Source organism: Pongo pygmaeus, chromosome 8 (genome assembly GCF_028885625.2).
Source record: "Pongo pygmaeus isolate AG05252 chromosome 8, NHGRI_mPonPyg2-v2.0_pri, whole genome shotgun sequence".
Lineage (NCBI taxonomy): Eukaryota > Metazoa > Chordata > Mammalia > Primates > Hominidae > Pongo > Pongo pygmaeus.
In genome coordinates, this window is record NC_072381.2 from 55,642,179 (window position 1) to 55,664,599 (window position 22,421).

The following is a 22,421-nucleotide window of genomic DNA, read 5'->3' on the forward strand; positions in this document are numbered from 1 at the left end:
CTGTGTTTCATAACGGAAAAATAACTCTGTGAAATTAGAAATGCTATCCTGAGTCACTAAGCCTTCTTCCAAACATTCAGGAAAATGAACTTCCAATAAAATTGACCCATGGCAAAGTTTTCAGATCCAAATCTCATAGAAGTTATTATAAGAAAATGGGGAAGGGGCCAGCCATGATAGCTCACGCCTGTAATCCCAGTACTTTGGGAGGCCGAGGCGGCGGATCACAAGGTCAGGAGTTCAAGACAAGCCTGGCCAATATGGTGAAACCCTGTCTCTACTAAAAATACAAAAATTAGCCGGGCATGGTGGCGCGTGCCTATAGTCCCAGCTACTCGGGAGGCTGAGGCAGAAGAATTGCCTGAACTCAGGAGGCAGAGGTTGTAGAGAGCCGAGATCGCACCACTGCGCTCCAGCCTAGGCGACAGAGTAAGACTCCGTCTCGAAAAAAAAAAAAAAAAGTGAAGGAATCAGGAACAAAACAACAAAACAACATCCTCCTTACAGACAAATAACATCATGCTAGAAGGCCAGAAACACAAAGGAGATTAAAATTAGAACCTACTATTAGTATTTCAAAATGAGCTAAAAACATTAAGAAAATTATATAAAGCATGAAAAACAACATCAGAACAGAAGAAACTCAGAAATGTGAGAACATGACTCAGTAAGTAACTAGAAATTTAAAAATTTATTTGAGAAATGAAGAATAAAACCCAAAAGAACACAAGAATGAATATTATAGATAATGCCTTTGAGAAATTGAAAGTGAGAAGGAAGATAATTCTAAAAACCAAAAAAGAAATGTTGAAATAATAGGATTCTAAAGAAAGCAACAAAAATTGTTCCTATTTCTTATATAACAGGAATCCCTGGAGAAAGCAAAAGCAGGGGAACAAGCAACACTAAAAACTGTAATCCAAGAAATTTTTGCCAAAATTAAGAAAAAAGAGCTAATGCAGCCCGTACTCTCAGCATTGGGGAAGCTGAGGCGAGAGGATCACTTGAGCCCAGGAATTAGAGGCCAGCCTGGACAACATGCCAGGACACCAGAAAAAAATTAGAAACTACATATTTAAGGCACACATTGTATACTGGAAAATACTGGGCCAAAATAATCAATACCAAGATATAGTAAAATTGCAGGATTTTTAAGGAAAAAATAAACTTCAGCATCTAGGCAAAAACATCAAGTAATTTACAAGGGAAAAAAACTACATTAACAACAAACTTTCCAAAAGCAACATATTATACCAGAAAATAAAATACTCAAGGAAGGAAAATGAAAGCCAAGAATTTTATGGCCAGTAGAACTTTCAAGTATAAACATTACACATATTATCAACATACAAAAACTCAGGGAATATTGTTCCCATAAGCCCTTCTGGAGATATCTACTAGAAAATGAGTTTGAGAGAACCCATGTAGATAGAGGGATACTGACATAGGAATAGAGGTGAGCACTAAATAGTTACCTGTCGACTACACAGGGACGAAGAGGAACAGAATACAAGGGCGCATAATGGGTGTGCACTCTAATGGCGACATGCCCTGGTGATATATGGAAGACAACTGCACAGGGAATGGGGGGAAATAGAGACCGCATGCAAAGAATGGTTTTAACTAGTTTCAACCCATGGTGGATATATTAGTATTGTTGTTTTGCAACTGTCAGAGACATAATATGTGACAAAATAAATGAGTAATTATCAAATATTCTACCACACCTATGTCCTTGAAAACCAGGATTCCGAGGGTAGTACCTCCCAGCACTATCCACTTAGAATTAGAAACGAAGACTAACTCAGTAGCAATGAGCATTAGAACACCCCAACAGTCCTGGCGGTGGTTTTGAAATACCATTTCCCACTGAAAAAAACCCAAGGCTTCTTGGAGATATTCCAGGTGTGAGGCAGAAATTGTAAAAGATGTTCCCGGAATGTCTCATTTTATAAGGTAAAAATGAGGGGACTAATCACAGACTATGAGTCACTTTAGAAGGACTCAGAAGCCTACCAGAAGAGGCTGCCCTTGGCCAAAAATGAACAATTTGAGCTTTAACAGGTGTAAGAATTACAATGGACTGAACCCCAACAAATGAGTTCATAACAATTCAAAAAACAAAAAGGAAAGAAAATCACCTTCAGAGAAGATAGGGAACCAAATTCATTATTTTTAAAATTGTTACAATTCCAACTATATGACATTTCTGGAAACAGCAAAACTATGAAGACAGTAAAAAGATCAGTGCCAGGGGTTGAGAGGAAGGAGCGATAAATAGGCAGAAAGCACAGAGGATTTATAGGGCAGTGAAACTATTCTCTATGATACTATAATGGTGAATAGACATCACTCTGCATTTAATATATAATATAACCCATATAATATACAACACCAGGAGTGAACCCTAATGAAGCCTACAGACTTTGGGTAATAAGGACATGTCAACATAGGTTCATCAATTGGAAACAATGTGCCTCTCTAGTGGGGGATGTTGACAGTGGGGCAGGCTATGTACATGTGGATTGGGGGGATATGGGAACTCTTCGTACTTCTTCAATTTTGCTGTGAACCTGAAAATGCTCTAAGAAACAGTCTGTTTTTAAAAACTGCTCAGTAAAAGGAGAGAATAAGCATGTATCTTGTCTTTCCTATTCCCTGAAGAACTAAAAGGCATACAGCTCTGTAGGGAATATGCTGGTAATCCCATTCCTAGGTACTTAGCTGGTGAAACGTAACCTATGTGCAAGTAAGAAATCTATACATGAATGTATAGAGCAGCTCTATTCATCATCGCCAAAAACTGGACACAACACAAAAGTCCTTCTAAAAGTGAAGAATAAAAAACTGGCACATCCATCCAATGGAATGATAATCAACCACAGAAAGGGACAACACTCTTGACACATGCAACAACCTGGATGACCCTCAAAAGGCATAATGCTAAATAACACAGTCTCAAGAGGGTACTTCAAAAAGACAAAACTAGAGTGACAGAAAACAGGTTGCTGGTTTCCAGAGTTAGGGGTGAAGTAAGGGTGTGACTGCAAAGGGACAGCAGGAGGTTTTCCAGTGACCGAACTGCTCTGTATAATGACTGTTGTAGTTTGTTATATCTATAGATGTGTTAAAATTCATAGAACTGTATATCCCCAAAAGCTCTATTTTTAGGGTTTTTTTTTTTCTTTTTTGCCCTGGAGAGCAGTGGCATGCTCAGAGCTTACCATAACCTCAAATTCCTGGACTCAAACAATCCTCTCATCTCAGCCTCCCAAATAGCCAGGACTACAGGTTGACACCACCATGCCTGGCTAATTTTTCTAATTTTTTGTACAGATGATGTCTCACTATGTTGACCAGGGTGGTCTTCAATTCCTGGGCTCAAGTGATCCTCCTGTCCCTACTTATATTAATTTTTAAAATAAAATGTAAACAAAAGTATGTCAGCTAACAAATGATAACAGAATTAGACTATCATACATTTGCAAACCACAATGAAGACCTAATCAGCATTCAGCATCAAAGCTACTAAAATAATATCACAGAGACACAACCACACATTGTGTGTCTCCTAATATAATAACATACTGACTGCCTATAAGATAAACAAAAGCCCTTGAACATCAGAATCTGATCACACCTCTTGGCGTAGCTGCCAATTTGCGGGAAATACAGAGACAGAGAGAAGTTGAACTGTGCCATGGGAACATAATTAGAAAAATCCAGACCATAGGAAATTCTACAGGTCAAACAGGCAAAATTCTTCAACAGATAAATGAGAGGCAGGAAGGGGAGAATCCATCGATTAAAACAGACTTAAAAGACATATTAAGACACACAAAAATACAAGCAACAAAGGGAAAAACAAATATAAACCGAACATCATAAAAATTAAAAATTGTGCTTCTGGCCAGGAGCGGTGGCTCACGCCTGTAATCCCAGCACTTTGGGAGGCTGAGGCGGGTGGATCACTTGAGTTCAGGAGTTCGAGACCAGCCTGAGGAACATGGCAAAACTCTGTCTCTACCAAAAATATAAAAATTAGCAGGGTGTGGTGGTGTGCACCTGTAATCCAGCTACTGGGGAGGCTGAGGCAGAAGAATCACTTGAACCCGGGAGCCCGAGGTTGCCGTGAACCAAGATGGCACTACAGCACTCCAGCCTGGGCGACAGATTAAGACTCTGGCTCAAAAACAAACAAACAAACAACAACAACAAAAAAAACAGGCCGGGTGCTGTGGTGGCTCACTAGCAAGGCGGGTGGATCACCTGAGATCAGGAGTTTAAGACCAGCCCGACTAACATGGTGAAACCCCATCTCTACTAAAAATACACACACACACACACACAAATGTTGTGCTTCAAAGGGCACCATCAAGAAAGTGAAAAGACAACTCAAGGAATGGGAATGGTAGAAAATTTTTGTAAATCATGTAACTGATAAGGACTTGTATCTGGAATATATAAAGAACCATTAAAATTCAACAATAAAAAGAGAAATAATCCAATTAAAAATGAGCAAAGAATCTCAGTTCTCCAAAGAACATATGCAAATGAGCAATAAGCACATGGAAATATGCTGAACGATATCAGTAATCAAGGAAACACAAATAAAAAACACGACAAAATACTTCAGACCCACTCGAGTGACTATAAGAAAAAAATAATAACAAATGTTGCCAAGGATGCAGAGAAACTGGAACTTTTATAACCTGCTGGCAGGGCTGTAAATGGTGCAGCCATTTTGGAAAAGAAAACCAGTTCTTCAAATCGTTAAGCACAGAGTTGATTCTGTAATTCTTTTCCTATATACCAAAGAGAAACAAAAACATATTTCCACACAAAAACTTGTACAAATATGTTCATAGCAGCATTATCTGGAACAACAGCCAAAAGGTGAAAATAATCCAAATGTCTTATCAGCCAACGAATGAATAAATTACTCTATACAATAAAATAATATCCAGCAGCCGGGCGTGTTGGCTCACGCCTGTAATCCCAGCACTTTGGGAGACTGAGGCGGGTGGATCACCTGAGGTCAGTAGTTCAAGACCAGCCTGGCCAACATGGTGAAACCCTGTCTCTACTAAAAAAAAAAAATAATATACAAAAATTAGTCGGCGTGGTGGTGGGCACCTATAATCTCAGCTACTCGGGAGGCTGAGACACAAGAATCCCTTGAACATGGGAGGCGGAGTTTGCAGTGAGCCGAGATCATGCTACTGCACTCTAGCCTGAGAGACAGAGTGAGACTCTGTCTCAAAAATAATAATAATAATAATAATATTCAGCAACTAAAAGAAATGAAGTACTGATACTGATACGTGCTATTATGGATGAGCCTTGAAAAAATGTGCTAAATGAAATATGCCAGGCACAAATATGCAATTCCACCTATATGAGGTACCTAGAACAGGCAAATTCATATTAGACAGAAAGTACTATAGTGGTTACCGGGGCAGGAAGGAAGGAATACTACAGAGTTATTGTTTAATGGGTAAAGAGTTTCTGTTTGCGGGTAGGCGTCCTGGCTCATACCTGCAATCCCAATACTTGGGGAGGTTGAGGGGAGAGGATAGCTTGAGGCCAGGAGCTGAGGCCTAGATGACAGAATAAGACCCTGTCTCTTAAAAAAAGAAAAAAAAAAAAAAAAAAAAGGACGGGTGTGGTGCCTCACTCCTGTAATCCCAGGACTTTGGAAGACTGAGGCAGGAGGATCACTTGAGCCCAGGAATTCAAGACCAGACTGGGCAACATGGCAAAACCCCATCTCTACAAAATAAAAATACAAAAATTAGCTAGGTGTGATGGCACGCACCTGTAGTCCCAGCTACTTGAGAGGCTGAGATGGGAGAATCGCTTGAGCATGGGAAGTGGAGGTTGCAGTGAGCTATGATTGTGCCACTGCACTCCAGCCTGGGTGACAGAGTGAAACACTGTCTCAAAAAAAAAAAAAGGCGGGGGGCCTGTTTGGGATGATGAAAAAGTTCTGAAAATACATAGTAGTGATAATTCCATGACACTGCAAATATACTTAATGCAACTGGAATTGTATACTTTAAAATGGTTAAGATGGTAAATTTTATGTTATGCATATTTTATACTTTTAATAAAACAGCAGGGGAAAAAAGTCAGGAGACTTATTTTTTTTTTGCCTTCCCTATCACTGAAATGAGATTTTTCACAATGAATGAACGACTCAATAAAAGAAGATCAAAACAGATAGGTGAGCACAGGACTCAATATGAGTTCAAGTTCTTTTGTTCCAAGACAGGATTATAATTTACAATTCAAATACTGAGAAACATTCAGGGAAGATAACTGGATCCCTGTAAGTAACCTGTGATGAATCAGAGAAACGAAAGTTTATTGAAGATGGGCATATAATGTCCTGATTTGGGTAGCGGGTGGGAGATGGAAATTCTGGAAACTGAAAACCAAAGTTTGACCATAAATTGAGGCAAAATTCCAATGGTGATTGTAAAGAAATAATCTTTGTACATTTAAGGGAAGTGATAATATCAAAACTGTAGAACTTCACAGTTTAAAATCAGTTTTCACCCACATTGTAACTGAATTTCAAGCAATCTCATAACTTAAGTAATATCCTTCTTCCATTTTGTGGGAGACAGGGTTCAGACAGGACAAGTGGTTTGTCAGTGAGTGAAGAACTAGGATTCAAACTCAGGCCATTGCTTCAAATCTCTTAACTCTTTCAGTGAATTGATGTCACATGAAATAAGTTGAATGGACCAAAGCTCATAGTTCCAACTTTGGAAACTAGAAAACGAAGAGCAAATTAAATCCAAAGTAAGCGGAATAAAAGAAATAAAAATATAATAGCATCAATGATACTGAAAATAGGAAACCAATAAGAAAAAACTAAAAGCTGGTTCTCTGAAAAGATCATAAAATTGATAAGCCTTTAGCTAAGCCAACTAATTAAAAAAAGATGACACAAATAGCTAGTATCAGAAATGAAGAAAAAAAGATCACTACAGAGCCCCTCTAAATGTACATTAAAAGGATTATAAAGGAATACTATGAACAAACTTATGATTAAAAATTTGATAATTTAGATGACATGGATCAATTCCTTAAAAGACACAATATGCCAAAACTCACACAAGAAGATATAGATAATCCAAATAGGCCTATATCTATTAAAGATATTGGATCAGTAAGCAGTAATCTTCCAAAACAGAAAGCAACAGGCCCAAATGAGTTCTGCTGAGGTGGGTGGATTGCCTGAGGTCAAGAATTCAAGACCAGCCTGACCAACATGGTGAAACCCCGTCTCTACTAAAAATACAAAAATTAGCCCGGCATGGTAGTGTGCACCTGTAATCCCAGCTTGTAGGGAGGCTAAAGCAGGAAAACTGCTTGAACCCAGGAGGCAGAGGTTGCAGTGAGCCAAGACTGTGCCATGCACTCCAGCCTGGGCAACAGAGTGCAACTCCGTCTCAAAAGGAAAAAAAACCACAACTATAGAACAGTATCTTGATAGAGATTACAGAAGCGTATGCACTGTCAAAACAGATTAAACGGAATACATAAGAAAGATGGGGACTGGGCATGGTGGCATATGCCTGTAATCCCAGAACTTTGGGAGACTGAGGTAGGAGAATTGCTTGAGGCCAGGAATTCAAGACCAGCCTAGCCAACATAGCAAGACTCTGTCTCTACACAAAAAATTTAAAAATCTGCCAGGCATGGTGGCATACATCTGTAACCCCAGCTACTCAGGAGGCTGAGGCAGGAGGACCACTTGAGCCTAGAAGTTCAAGGCTACAATGAGCTATGATCATGTCACTGCACTCCAGCCTGGATGAGACAGAGAGATTGTGTGTCAGATAAAAAAGTAAGTCAAAAAAGAACTATGCATTTCACTAAATACACAAATCCATAAATTATACTTCAATTTTTTAAAATTAAAAATAAATTGGAAATGAAATTAGAATGAAATGGACTGGGGAAAGGCCAAAAAAATCCTGAGGGGTTGGTTTAGAATTAGAAGTATTAGTATAAACTAAAAATGATTTTAAAGATAATATGTTAAAAAATAATAGTCTATTTCCTAGATACATTCGTTGACAGTGGCTAGAGCCAATGACACCCCAGTATCAATGAGAACACCTAAGACCCAGATCTTGGTTTCTATATATTGAATCCCACTAAGAGAAACCAGGGCTCCTTAGAGACACGACTGATTCTGGGTATGGGGCAAAGAAGGTCCTATAGAAGCCTGGAACATCACTATGGCATAAAGAAGTGCTCTTTATTTTTTTTTTGAAGGGAAGAAAAAATGACAAGGCCATATCCAAAGGACACGAGAGCCGGAATGAAGAGACTCCCACTATCAAAATCTGGGACAACATAAACCTCAGAAAACATAAGGGCTGGTCAGGTACAGTGGCTCATGCCTGTAATCCCAGGACTTTGGGAGGCCGAGGCAGGCAGATCCCTTGAGCCCAGGAGTATCAAGCCTGGGCAACATGGTGAAACCCCCATTTATACTTTAAAAAAAAAATTTCGTCAGGTTTGATGGTGTGCACCTGTAGTCCCAGCTACCTGGGAGGCTGAGATGGGAGGATCAACTGAGTCTGGGAGGTCAAGGCTGTAGAGAGCTGTGATCGCTGTAGAGAGCTGTGGACCCGCACCACTACACTGTAGCCTGGGCAACAGGAGTGAGACCCTGATGAAAAAAATCCATAAGGACTATAACTCATTGAACGAAATGGAGTCTATCAGTCCATAGTGACGACAACTAAATAGATAAATCAAATACATACATAAGAGAGTAAGAAGGGTTCTTACAGAATTCAGAATGATAAATGTAGAACTAGTGATGAAAGTGGAAAAATCACCATTCTACAACTATAAATAGTCAAGACCAATTAAATCTGCAGGAGAGTAGTGAACTTTATGAGGAATAAGAAATTTGTGTGGTCTTGAAGTTTCTCCCCACAGAGTGCTTACTAGTTACAAGAGGGAAAACAGTAATTATAGAGAGGAGAAACTGGAAAACACCTTGACCAGGTGATCAAAATTAACATGACCAATGACAGGTAGGACAAACATAGTATGCTTCTGAGTCTGATACCCTAGAAGGACACGTCGTCATTTATGTAGACTTCTGGCCAGAGATGCATCACCTGAATCTAATAATGAGAAAATGCCAAGCCCAAAGTGAGAAATATTCTGGAAAATAACTGGCCTGGTGTTCTTCAAAAATGTTGATGTCATGAAACACAACAGGTGGCTAAGGAACTGCTTCAGAGAGAAGGAGATTAAAGAGGCAGGACAACTAAATGCAATATGTGACTCCAGATTGAATCCTCCAATGGAAGGGAAAAATGCTTTAAAAAAAAAACCTCAGTTGGGCCAACTGACAAAACTGGAATATAGACTGCAGATCAAAGTGCCGCCTCAATGTTAAACTCCCTGAATTTGATAACTGAAGAATGATTACACAGAATATCCATGTCCTCAGAAAATGGAAGCTGAAGGCCGGGCACAGTAGCTCATGCCTATAATCCCAGCATTTTGGGAGGCCGATGCAGGTGGATCATGAGGTCAGAAGATCGAGACCATCCTGGCTAACACAGCAAAACCCCATCTCTACTAAAAATACAAAAAATTAGCCTGGCGTGGTGGCGCACTCCTGTAGTCCTAGCTACTCGGGAGGCTGAGGCAGGAGAATTGCTTGAACTGGGGAGGTGGAGGTTGCAGTGAGCCAAGATCCTGCCACTGCACTCCAGCCTGGGCGACAGAGCGAGACTCCATCTCAAAAAAAAAAAAAAGGAAACTGAAATAGTAAGGGTAAAGGGGCATAATATATACAACCTCACTCTTAAAAGTGTGTGTGTGTGTGTGTGTACAGGTAAGAGTGAAGAGACAGAAGCAGAGAATTATAATGCAAATATGTGAAAATGTTAAAAACTGGTGAACGTGGGTATGAAGAGTATGGGCATTCCCAATGGTATTCCTGCATCTTTTCTAAGTATGAAATGATTTCAAAATAATAAAAATAAAAATGAATTAAATTCATATATTCAAGTTCTAACCGCCAGTACCTCAGACCATAAATTTGTAAACAGAGTCTTTACAGAGGTAATCAAGTTAAAATGAGGTTATCAGGGTGGGGCCTAATCCTATATGACTATACCATCCTTATAAAAAGGGAGACATCTGGATATGAAACCACAGACATGTGGGGAGAGACAGAGATAAAACTGCCATCTGAAACCCAAGGAACGCCTGAGGCTACCGGGAGTTAGGAAGGAGGCCAGAAGCAGATCCTTCCCTGGTACCTTTAGAGGGAGCATGGCTCTGCGGACATTCCTATTTTGGATCCCTTGATTTTAGAAGTACAGCCTCTAGAATTGGGAGACAATAAATTTCTGCTGTTCTAAACCCAAACAAACAAACAAATAAAATAATTAGAATAGCAAAAAAAAAAAAAAACAACTACAAACATTAAGCTAAAATAAATTCAAAACTTTTTATAGATATGAGACATACTTGACCAAATAAAGGTGTTTAAAAACACAAATACTTGGGTTATTCACTGGTGGTCACAAAATAAAGACTGAGGAAATCATCAAACACCAACCTTGCACCAATCTTGCACTTAATAAATGAATTAAATTCATATATTAAAGTCCTAATCCCCAGTACCTCAGACCATAAATTTGTAAATAGGGTCTATAAAGAAAATCATGTGTGGCTGGGCTCAGTGGCTCATGCCTGTAATCCCAGCACTTTGGGAGGCCTAGGCGGGTGGATCACTTGAGGTCATGAGTTCAAGACCAGGAGATGGCGAAACCCAATCTCTGTTAAAAATATAAAAATTAGCCGGGTGTGGTGGTGGGTGCCTGTAGTCCCAGGTACTAGGGAGACTGAGGCAGGAGAATCACTTGAACCCACAAGGTGGGGTTGCAGTGAGCCAGGATCACGCCACTGCACTTCAGCCTGGGCGACAGAACAAGACTGTCTCAAAATAAAAGAAAACTATGTGATACAAAACCACTAACCAAACCCATATATTACTAAGTCCCAATTGTGAATATATTAAAACTGATTTAGCAAAGTTATTATTATTAAAGATGATATATTTTAAATCCCCTATGAGAATAAACTGAAAATTATTAGAAAAAGAAAGTTAAACATGTTGAATTATTTAATAAAAATTAGTAAGCTGTGTATGTATTAACAAAACTGGTTAGAAAATATAGTGGAAAAATAGTATCATTCACAATAGCACCCAAAAATACAACGAGAAAAACTACAAAACTTTACTGAAAGTCAAAAAAGAAGACTTGTGAAAGATGAAACGCGATTTTATTAATTAGTGAACTATATACTGTAAAGATGGTAGTCCTCTCCAAATCAAATCAATCAGTCAATGAATATTAGCAGGCTTTTAAGTAGAATCAGATAAAAAATTTCTAAAGACAGTTGGAAAAATAAACAAATATCCTCGACTTTTGAAAAAGTCAGAAAAATTTGCTTTACCAAGTATTAAAATGTACCCAAAGCTATACTGATATAAACAGTGTGATTCCACTGTCAAGAGACAAGTCACAAGAGACCAAAAGTAGATCCAAATATATATGAGAATATAATAAAAGTAACATCTCAAATCAATAAAGAGTGGTGAAAGAATTCGCTAACCATTTGGGAAAAAATTAAGTCGGATCCTTACCTCATGCAACAAAACTAATTCCAGATAAATAAAACGTTCAAATATAAAATGTAAAACTATAAAAGAACTGGAAAACACTACTGTAATGGGGAAAGAAATGTCTAAGTTTGACATCAAAAGTAAAAACCATAAAGAAAAATGTAGCTGATATAAATTGTTATTAAAGATAATAATGGCCAGGCAGGGTGGCTCATGCCTGGAATTCCAACACTGTGGAAGCCAAGGACTGCTTGAAGCCAGGAGTTTGAGATCAGCCTGGGCAACAAAGCGAGATGCTGTCTCTTTATAAAAATAAATAACACCAAATTTAATTTTCTTCTGTTTCATGTAGCAACCTTGGTAAGCTCGTGACATTATTACAATTATGTTGCACTTTAGAATTGTGACTATGGCAGTAACATCAGTATATTTTATTCTACCCATCTGACTTCATTTTAAAGAAAACAATTTTTCACTTTGATTTTACAACTGACTTTTCCTAGAATTGTTAGGAAGATATGCAGTAAAAAAGGACTTAGGGTCTTTTTTTTTTTTTTGAGACAGGGTCTTGCTCTGTCGCCCAGGCTAGAGTGCAGATCCCTAGATAGGGCCACAGCCATGTATCACAACGCCTGGCTAATCTTTGTCTTTTTTGGAGACATGGAGTCTCACTATGTTGTCCACGCAGGTCTCCAACTCCTGGGCTCAAGCAATCCTCCTGCCTCAGCCTCCCAATTAACTCTTTTTTTTTTTTTTTTTTGTAACATGTCTGTAATTATTATCTTTGGCTGGAATGAAAGAAATTATCTAAAATTCAGCTAACTTCTGACAAGCTGGTGTTGAGTTATTAAAATGCATACAAATTCCTAAACTGATTAAAGCTAACATTCTAGGTTAATGAATGAGAAGTATCTGTAAGGATGGTTTTTTTTTTTTCCTCCCTCAAGCTTGCACCAGCTGATCTGAGAGCTACTTGAACCTCAACTGGTTAAATGACCTAGGTTATAAGCAAATGTTCTAAAGGGGAAAAAACTGCTTATTTGAATGTGACATCCCACGTCAAATTCTTAGTTTCTTCTCCCTTTCCTTTACATCATAGTCATTCAAGCATTTGTATCTGCAACATAGAGGCAAAAAGTACTAATGTAGTTCAGATTCTTTAACATGGGTTATTTTTACTTTCCAAGTCCTATTTTTTATCCTTTCACAAATTAGCCCAAAATGTAGGGTATAGTATACAAGGCCAGAATTATGATACTCACTGTACACAGGGCTTAAGGGATTCAGGGTAAGGGTAAGGGCAGAAGCCAACAAGACACCATCCTCAGCCCTGATCTGGAACGTCCCTCACCACCATCTGGACTGTGCTGAAAGATGTGGAAGGCTATATGCAGAGTTGTGTCACAGCAGCTAAGAGTTTGGCACAGGAGAGCCAGCTGTGCCAAATGCTACCGAGAGAGTAAAGAAGATGGGGCTGGACCATGGAGGCCCTCAACGACGCAGACAAAAATGGCCTGAGGAATGCAAACTGTGGTGGACAAGAGAATAAGAATCAGGCAAGGGTGGGGGGCGGTGGCTCACGCCTGTAATCCCAGCACTTTGGAAGGCGGAGGCGGGCAGATCACAAGGTTAGGAGATCAAGACCATCCTGGCTAACATGATGAAACCCCGTCTCTACTAAAAAAGTACAAAAAATTAGCCGGGCATGGTGGCGGGTGCCTGTAGTCCAAGCTACTCGGGAGTCTGAGGCAGGAGAATGGCGTGAACCCAGGAGGCAGAGCTTGCAGTGAGCCGACGTGCGCCACTGCACTCCAGCCTGGGCGACAGAGGAAGACTCCGTCTCACAAAAAAAAGAATAAGGCATGTTAAACAGTTGAAGGAAGGTGAAGGAGAGGAAGTGTTGCAAGCAGACCATCCCTGAAGCATCTGGCTAAGGAAGGGGTAGAGGCTGACTTTTTTTAAGGGAATGGTTGAGTTTTCTTACCAAGTCTCTACCAGACATTGTTTGCTGACAGGAATGAACCAAAAACAAGGGTAATGACTAAAGAAGAGGGGAGAAACCGTCAAAATTCACATAGATACCATATACAAACAGAGCTAACTAGGTGATATTAATCTCTAAGCTTCTATCAGGCTGGGCACAGTGGCTCACACCCGTAATCCCAGAACTTTCAGAGACCAAGGTGGGTGGATGGCTTGAGCCCAGGAGTTCAAGACCAGCCCGAGCAACACAGCGAAACCTCATCTTTACAAAAAATACAAACTATCAGTTGGGCATGGTGGCGCACGCCACCAACTACTCAGGAGGCTGAGGTGGGAGGATCACCTGAGCGTGGGGAGGTCAAGGCTCCAGTGAGCCCGTGATAGCACCACTGCACTCTATAGCCTGGGTGACAGAATGAGACCCTGTCTCAAAAAATATATAAAAACAAAAATTAAAGAATTTAAAAAATAAGCTTATGTCAGCCTCACTACAATTCAGCATTTTAGTACACATTGTCCTGCCCATATTTTTAACATCTATGCAAACAATATTTCCAGATAAGCTCATATTTACAATTACTGCCATGCAAAACATACAAATTTTCTTGCCATCTCTAGACACTTAGGAAGTTTCTCATCATACATAAGTACATGAAGATTCTCTTCCTCACAGTGGCACTACTAATTTTATTCTCATTTTAAAATAATCCCTTTCAATGTCTGAATTCCTCTTCTAGTTAGTTTTTCATTATGTATCTTCTCCACATATATTAATTGCTATGAATTATGTCTTAACTCCTAAGAAACAGGACTTTTGACAGATATAAATAGAAATGTTCATTATTTTCACAAAGAATTACATGCTTTCCTGTTTTTCTTAAAACACAAATGACCTGGCCAGGTGTGGTGGCTCATGCCTGTAATCCCAGCACTTTGGGAGGCCGAGGTGGGTGGATCACTTGAGCTCAGGAGTTCAAGACCAACCTGGCCAACATGGTGAAACCCCGTCTCTACTAAAAAATACAAAAATTAGCTGGACATGGTAGTGGGAGCCTGTAATCCCAGCTACTTGGGAGACTGAGGCAGAAGAATCGCTTGAACCCGGGAGGCAGAGGTTGCAGTGAGCCGAGATCACATTGCACTCCAGCCTGGGCAACAAGAGCGAAACTCCGTCTCACAAAACAAAAACAAAAACAAAAATGGCCTTATTTTAGGTTTCCCTCTTTTGATAGGAACATGAGAACTATCACTCCCCCCTCGGCTCACTATATGAAAAAAGAGTCCAAATGTAGTGAGTGATGGTGACTGAGAGCCGGGGAGATGGCAGGTAGAACAGCCTTCTTAGCTCCACTGAGGGCTGCAATTGGGAATACAGGCCCTGTGCTGCCCATCTTACCATTTTTCAAGATGAGTCAGAAATCTGCATTTTCTTTTGAAAACGCTCCCAATTTTTAATTGTTGGCCACTAATTTTTAAAAAATTACATTATAAGCCAAAAACATGCCTACAGGCCAAATCCAGCCTGAATGTTGCAACCTGAATGTTAAAGAATCATGGTTCATCTGCTATTCTTTTTCTTGTTTTTAGTTAAATCTTCCCTCCAAGCAGAGATATGTTGTTTTTCTATAATATATCCACTTAAAGACTCAAAAGACTACCAACAACAACTGCCATTAAACATCTCTCTTTTAAAAAGTAATTTACTATATTTGCATTTTGATACTGGTTTGGGATGGGAAAGAAATTCATTTTAGATTTACAATTACTCTTGTAATCCCAGCACGTTGGGAGGCCGAAGTGGGTGGATCGCTTGAGCCCAGGAATTCAAGACCAAGTGAAGCTCCATCTCTACAAAAATACAAAAATTAGCTGGGTGTGACGATGTGCGCCTGTTGTCCCAGCTACTCAGGAGGATAAGGAATGAGGATCACTTGAGCCCAAGAGGCAGAGGTTGCAGTGATCCAAGATCACACCACTTCACTCCAGCCTGGGTAACAGAGCAAGATCTTGTCTCAAAACAAAAGAAAACAAAAACAAAAACAAAAAAAAGAAAAGAAAGAAAATGTACAATTACTCATGAAAAAAAGTAGTTATCAGTAGTTATTTGTAGAGCACCTGCAGTGTGCCCAGCACATTACTAAGCATTTTCACACTCTGGTTTTCACGAAAGCCTAAATTACCTTGTAAAGTTGATATTATTATCTCATTTTACAGATGACTTGTAATAGTTCACAAAGTTCTCAGTTTTTCTTTCTCGGCATTCAGAATCCAGCAGAAATGGTTGGTCAGGGTTGCCTTTTGATAGCTATCATCAATCAATGATAATTACAACCATCTTAAATCACAGTAACAAAAATGCAAGGTAAAGATTTTGAAGAACAATATCCTTTGAAAAAACAGCTAAAACTTTAACTCCTTAAGTTCTCCATTTTCACTAATGTTCCCTGACATCCCTTTAGTAGTCAGTTATTTTCAAGACAAGTAAAATTGATGTCAGCTCTTCTTTTTGGTTAATATGGTCCTTTCCAGAATCTCTAAAAACAAAGTCTTGCAAAAACCAAAGCTTTTTTATTAACATAACAAAGACTAAAGGAACACCACTGACTACTGACACAAGGCACAGTGCTCAGCTCACATGCAATAAAACAAGTCGGATTCCCCACTCACATGAGCTTACAGTTTCAGTTTCTGAGAATGGAAACAGATCTGAAAGTAATTATGGTAAGTGCCACAAAGGAGATTTAAAACAGGACGCTGGATAGCTTTCACCAAGGTGTTTAAGTAAAAAGACATACTGGGCAAAATCTCAATACAATTGGAAAGGTAGAAAGACAAACTGCTCCCTTACAGTGAAGTGGTTCCTTTAAGATATTACAAGGCCTGAAGGCTTACATTAACATCTTATAAATACACAGTTCTACTCATATTTTATATGTCCTAGAGATTCCATGTTTAAGTCTTTAATTTTGATCTTTTAAAAGCCACTCATTTTTCCATAAAACATGCGCAAATAATAAACTTAAGTATTTTAAAAAGTAAAACCCTTAACAGGATTTAAGTTCTAAGGCTCAAGGAACATTTAAGTAATTAAAGCAAATTATATATTTATAAAAATAACAGACAAAACCAACAGCATTTATCAAATAATGTGGAAAGGATAACTGTTAAAATGCTACTTTTATTGATAACATGTAAAAACTTAGTTTTTTAAGTATGGAAATTGTGATGAATGGTCTAATTACTTGGTTTTGCAAAGATATAAAATGTCATACAGTAGTAAGCTACAAAAGCAAAGTGCCAAAATGAGTCATAATTCCCTAGTAAAAAAAAGGACTAAAAAAGGAATACCTCTAAAAGTCTTACAAATATGCTTATATAAGAATGATACAAAACATCCACGACCTTAAATGAAGAGGATGTGTCAAAAATGTCTTAATCTCACTAGCAATTAATATATCAAAATAATAATGAATAGCAAATAGACAAAGTTTTGAACACAGTCTTAAGTAAAAGATTCAAAAATCTCTCCTAAGATTTATCCCCATTTTCCCATTTCTGAGGCTTACCTACATCTAATTTTTAAATATATAAATATATTCACTTAATAATTTAAATGACAATATCCTACAGCAACCAACCCAATTCTCACTAGTCACTTTCAAACATCTTCCAGGTCTCATGCATTAACAGATTTCTTGACATTACAGGGAACCACAACTCAACCTTTTTGGACCTTTTTGGAACAAGTCCATATTTGAACACACAGAAGTACAGAAGAAAAGCCTTCGATGGTACCTGAAAATGCCATACAGTTTGAAGAATTAAAGTTCAAATTCTGGCCGGGCACGGTGGCTCACGCCTGTAATCCCCAGCACTTTGGGAGGCTGAGGTGGGCGGATCACTTGAGGTCAGGAGTTCAAGACCAGGCTGGCCAACGTGGTGAAACCTCGTCTCTACTAAAAATACAAAAATTGGCTGGGTGCAGTGGCTCATGCCTGTAATGCCAACACTCAGGGAGGCCGAGGTGGGCGAATGACGAGGCCAGGAGTTCCAAGACCAGCCCAACCAACATTGCGAAACCCCGTCTCTACTAAAAATACAAAAAATTAGCTGGACGTAGTGGTGGGTGCCTGTAATCCCAGCTACTCGGGAGGCTGAGGCAGGAGAATCACTTGAACCCAGGAAGTGGAAGTTGCAGTGAGCCGAGATTGGGCCACTACACTCCAGCCCAGACGACAGAGCAAGACTCCGTCTCAAAAAAAAAAAATTAGCCGGGCTTGGTGGCAGGCGCCTGTAATCCCAGCTGCTCTGGAGGCTGAGGCAGGAGAATCGCTTGAACTTGGGAGGCAGAGGCTGCAGTGAGCAGAGATTGCGCCACTGCACTCCAGCCTGGGCGACAGAGCAAGACTGTCTCAAAAAAAAGAAAAAAAGAAAAAGAAAGGAAAAATAAGAGTATAAACTGGGAAGAAAAATTGGAGCCACAATATAGAAAGCCAAGTATAAAATCAAGTTACTGGGCAAAAATCTGTGAATAAATTAGAACTAAAGCATGACAGCTAAAGAGAATAAAACTTTTACTTATGAACAGGACAAAACAGAACACCAACTCCCAATACCCAACCACAAACTTTTATTGGCTGTACCTTTTCTCTTTTGGAAAAAGCTCACTGGGACAATATTCTGCTAAGAAAATACAGTAACTCAGTCTCGGTGACATGGCAAAACCCTGTCTCTACAAAAAATACAAAAATTAGCCAGAAGTGGTAGCGTGAGCTGGTCCCAGCTACTTGGGAGGCTGAGGTGGGAGCACTGCTAGAGCCTAGGAGGTGGAGGTTGCAGTGAACTCAGATCATGCCACTGTACTCCAGCCGGGGCAACAGAGTCTGTCTCAAAAAACAAAAAAGAAAAAACAAGGAAAGAAAAGAAAATACGGCACCTACTCTCAAAATGCTAAAAATAAATTAAAAATAAATAAATAAATAAATGTGCCTAAATTTATGTGATATAATTCTGATTACTAATTATAGTGACTTTCTTCAGAAGGGTAGTAAGCAAATTGGTGAACATTATTAATACTTAAATGACCTAAAAGTGAAGACAAAAATAGTATTTCTTAATGGACAAATAATGTTTGACAGGGATTTACAAATAGCTTATAAATAATGCTTAAACTTCCTAACCCTTCAGAAAAGGGACCAGTCACATATTTATAAACACGTATTTATGAAATACATTTAAACTTTAATAACCAAAATTGTTTAAATAATTCCTTAAAGGCTAAAAAAAAAGCTTATATTCTAACTAAAACCAACTGGAAAAAAATTACAACATAAAACAGTCAAATTAATATTCAGAATATGGCACTGGGATTTTATAACCGTTTTTATGTGAAAATTCTTTTTAAACTCTTCATTTATCTAAGAGTAGCAAGGAAACAGAACAAAAGAAATATTGTAACTGCTTTGGGGACTTTTTACCACTACCTTTCTGAAACACACAATCTAATTCATGGCCATTTTGTGCCAAGAAAGTTATTTTTTTCCCCTCAAAATATAATTTAAAATACTCTTTAAATTTAACTCAATATCAATTTGAGATAAATTGATGTTTAACTGCATTATTAAACTATAACCTTTAAGCTCTCAAAGAAAATATTTTTAAATACCTCTGAATATACAAAGAAATAATTATTTGGATTATTCGAAATGCTAAATTATAAAAAAGTAAAGAAAGCCTTAAAAAAAAAATAAGTAGCAACTTTTAAGAGTATTCAAGTTAAAATGGTACTCTTCGGGTCCCTGTTAGGAAAACTGCCTAATTCCCTCCCTCCCTACTATGGGGAAGGGTTGAAGACATAGTGGCAAATGCATACTCTAGCCTCACTATTGCTTCTCTGAACTTGTGCAACGGTAGGCTCAGGAACAAAGAATGTGTAACCTGATCTCTTTTCCTTCTCTCCTTCACAGCAACTTTTAGAAAGTAATTTAACCTCCCAAAATGGCATATTTGTGCTGCTTAGGGGAAAAAGATCTATTCACTATTACAGCATAAGAAAAAAAAAATCACTTTTTAAATATGGTTTTTGCTTAACATAGTGATATTTTTGTCAAACACTGAGTACTTAGACAAGCCAATTATAAATGAATCACTATCTGAGTAAAATGTCTACTAACCAAGATTTTAAATGTAGCTCAGGATTTAAGAAAAATCAGTCTTACTAATGCAAGGTAGACTTAGTATTTATTTTGCTTCTACAACAAATATAGTATAGCTCCAAAGAAGTCTACAGAAAAAAAATAATAAAGATTAAAAATTATCTAGATAGGCCAGGAGTGGTGGCTCACCCCTTTAATCCCAGCACTTTGGGAGGCAGAAGCAGGCAGATCACCTGAGGTCGGGAGTTCAAGACCAGCCTGACCAACATGGAGAAACCCCGTGTCTACTAAAAATACAAAATTAGCTAGGTGTGGTGGTGCATGCCTGTAATCCCAGCTACTCAGGAGGCTGAGGCGGGAGAACTGCTTGAACCAAGGAGGTGGAGTGTGCGGTGAGTCGAGATGGCACCATTGCACTCCATCCTGGGAAACGAGTAAAACTCCGTCTCAAAAAAAAAAAAAAAAAAAAAAAAAAAAATATATATATATATATATATACACACACAGATAGATAGATAAATTTGAATTTTAAATCCTAGTGACTATACGAATCACGGAAGTCATTACTTTTAATTCTCATATTATCTTTTCATTTACCATAATTTAATAAAGGAAATATGTGAATCTGAAAATCTGGAAAGGAATAGAAACCTAAAAATAGTTGCTAGGCAGGTATCAAAGAATGTACTGAACTTTCTCACCTTTGACAAAAATCTTAAAAGCCATTCTAAAATTAATACCAACAAAATTTTATATACTTTTTATACATTTCAAAAGGCACTCTAACTTGATGACTTAATTTGATCTTCACAACAACCTTGTAAGTTAGGTGATCACATATTTGCTTATTTGAGACAGACACAAAGAGACTGGTAGAAATCTCTTGCCTCCCATCTAGAACCCTAAACTATTACTTTATTTCAGTACTTACAGACAAGCATTACTATCTTGATTTCACCAAAGAAGAAAAAGTCCAGAGAAGAAACCTGCCTAACATCACAGTGCTGCTACACAGCAGAACAAGATTCAGGCCAGGACCAATCCAATCCAAGCCTCACCTCTAACCACAACTGTCATCAAAAAAAATAGATAAAATTAACAGTTTAAAGTTATGTAGCTAAAAACCAACTGTGGTAGCAGGATAATGGCCCCTGCAGACATTCACATCCTAATCCCTGTAACCTATGAATATGTTATTTAAATGGCAAAAGGGACTTTGCAGATGTGTGACTAAGGGTCCAAAACCTGAGATGGGGCGATTATCCTGGATGAGCTTGTTGGGACCAATCTACTCACATGGTCCTTAAAAGCAGAGAACTTCTCCCAAGTACGGTGGGAAAGAGATGACAGGAGGTCAGAGCCATGTCACCTTGCTGACTGTGAAGGTGAACAGGAAGGGGAGCCTGATCCAGGAGGGGAGCCTGATCCAGGAAAGCAGCCGGCCTCTAGAGGCTGTAAGAGGCACAGAATCCATACTTCCTTAGAACTTCCCGAAGGGAACACGGCCCTGTAGACACCTGCATCTTAGCCTGGTGAGACCTCTGTTGGACTTCTGACCTGCAGAACCATAAGATAATAAATTTGTGCTCTATAAACCACTAAAGGTATGGTAATTTGTTACAGTAACAACAGAAAATATACCAACTACACTACATAATTGACACTGTCTTACACCATCTAAAAAAACTATCTGTCAGGCCTGGCGCAGTGGCTCACCTGTAATCCCAGCACTTTGGGAGGCTGAGGCAGGCAGACTACCTGAGGCCAGCCTGATCAATATGATGAAACCCTGTCTTTACTAAAAATACAAAAATTAGCTAGGCGTGGTGGCATGCGCCTGTAATCCCAGCTACCCAGGAGGCTGAGACAGGAGAATCGCTTGAACCCAGGAGGCAGAGGTTGCAGAGAGCCGAGATGACGCCATTGCACTCCAGCCTGGGCAACAACAGCAAACTCCGTCTCAAAAAAAAAAACAAAAAACAAAAAAACAAACTGTCAGTGAGCAAGCATGTCATCAGAAATCCTGTCTCCAGTACAGATGAAATAAAAATACAGGTACCCTTCCCTATACAACTCAATGTGATCTTATTGCTTAATGATATTCTGGCCCAATGCTATACTTTTTAACTCTTCTTCCTCTTCTCCTAACAAGTCAACTGTAAATACAAAGCCCTGAAATTCCGAAACATAAATCCAGCTAACTTTCTTTTGCCTTGTCCACACCACCATGTGTGTGTGTTGGGGGGGCGGGTGGTGGTATCAATCAGGAGGATGAAAAAAGGACACAGAGTAGCTAAAGAACACTGCATTAAGGCAGAAGGCTTACCAGAAAGAAACAAAGCAGTGGACTATTAAACAGAATGTGAATCACTGAACATAGTTCAAAGAGTATTTGCCAAGAAGCTGCACTAGACATAATAATAAATTACTCCTTGATATAGGTGCTATTATTATCCCATTTATACACAGGGAAACAGAGCACAGAACAGCAATATAATTTAGCAAGGTCACTGTAATATCAACCTTAAATCTCAACAGAATCCAAATACAATTGTGATCTGATACCCACCATGATCCATTTTAAAATGAAATTTTCA

General features: G+C 38.8%; 1 protein-coding gene across 8 annotated transcripts in view; it reads right to left on the reverse strand.

Annotated features, from left to right (window-relative positions):
* The window catches only part of BMPR1A (bone morphogenetic protein receptor type 1A), a 168,641-nt gene that overhangs the window by 109,815 nt on the left and 36,405 nt on the right, over positions 1-22,421 (reverse strand). The window contains exon 2 of one of the 8 annotated variants that reach the window (XM_054503874.2): positions 21,121-21,381. The exons of the other annotated variants lie outside the window; for them this stretch is intronic. The gene's annotated coding sequence lies outside the window, so the exon portion shown is untranslated. The remainder of the gene's footprint in view (positions 1-21,120; positions 21,382-22,421) is intronic. 8 annotated transcript variants of the gene reach the window in all.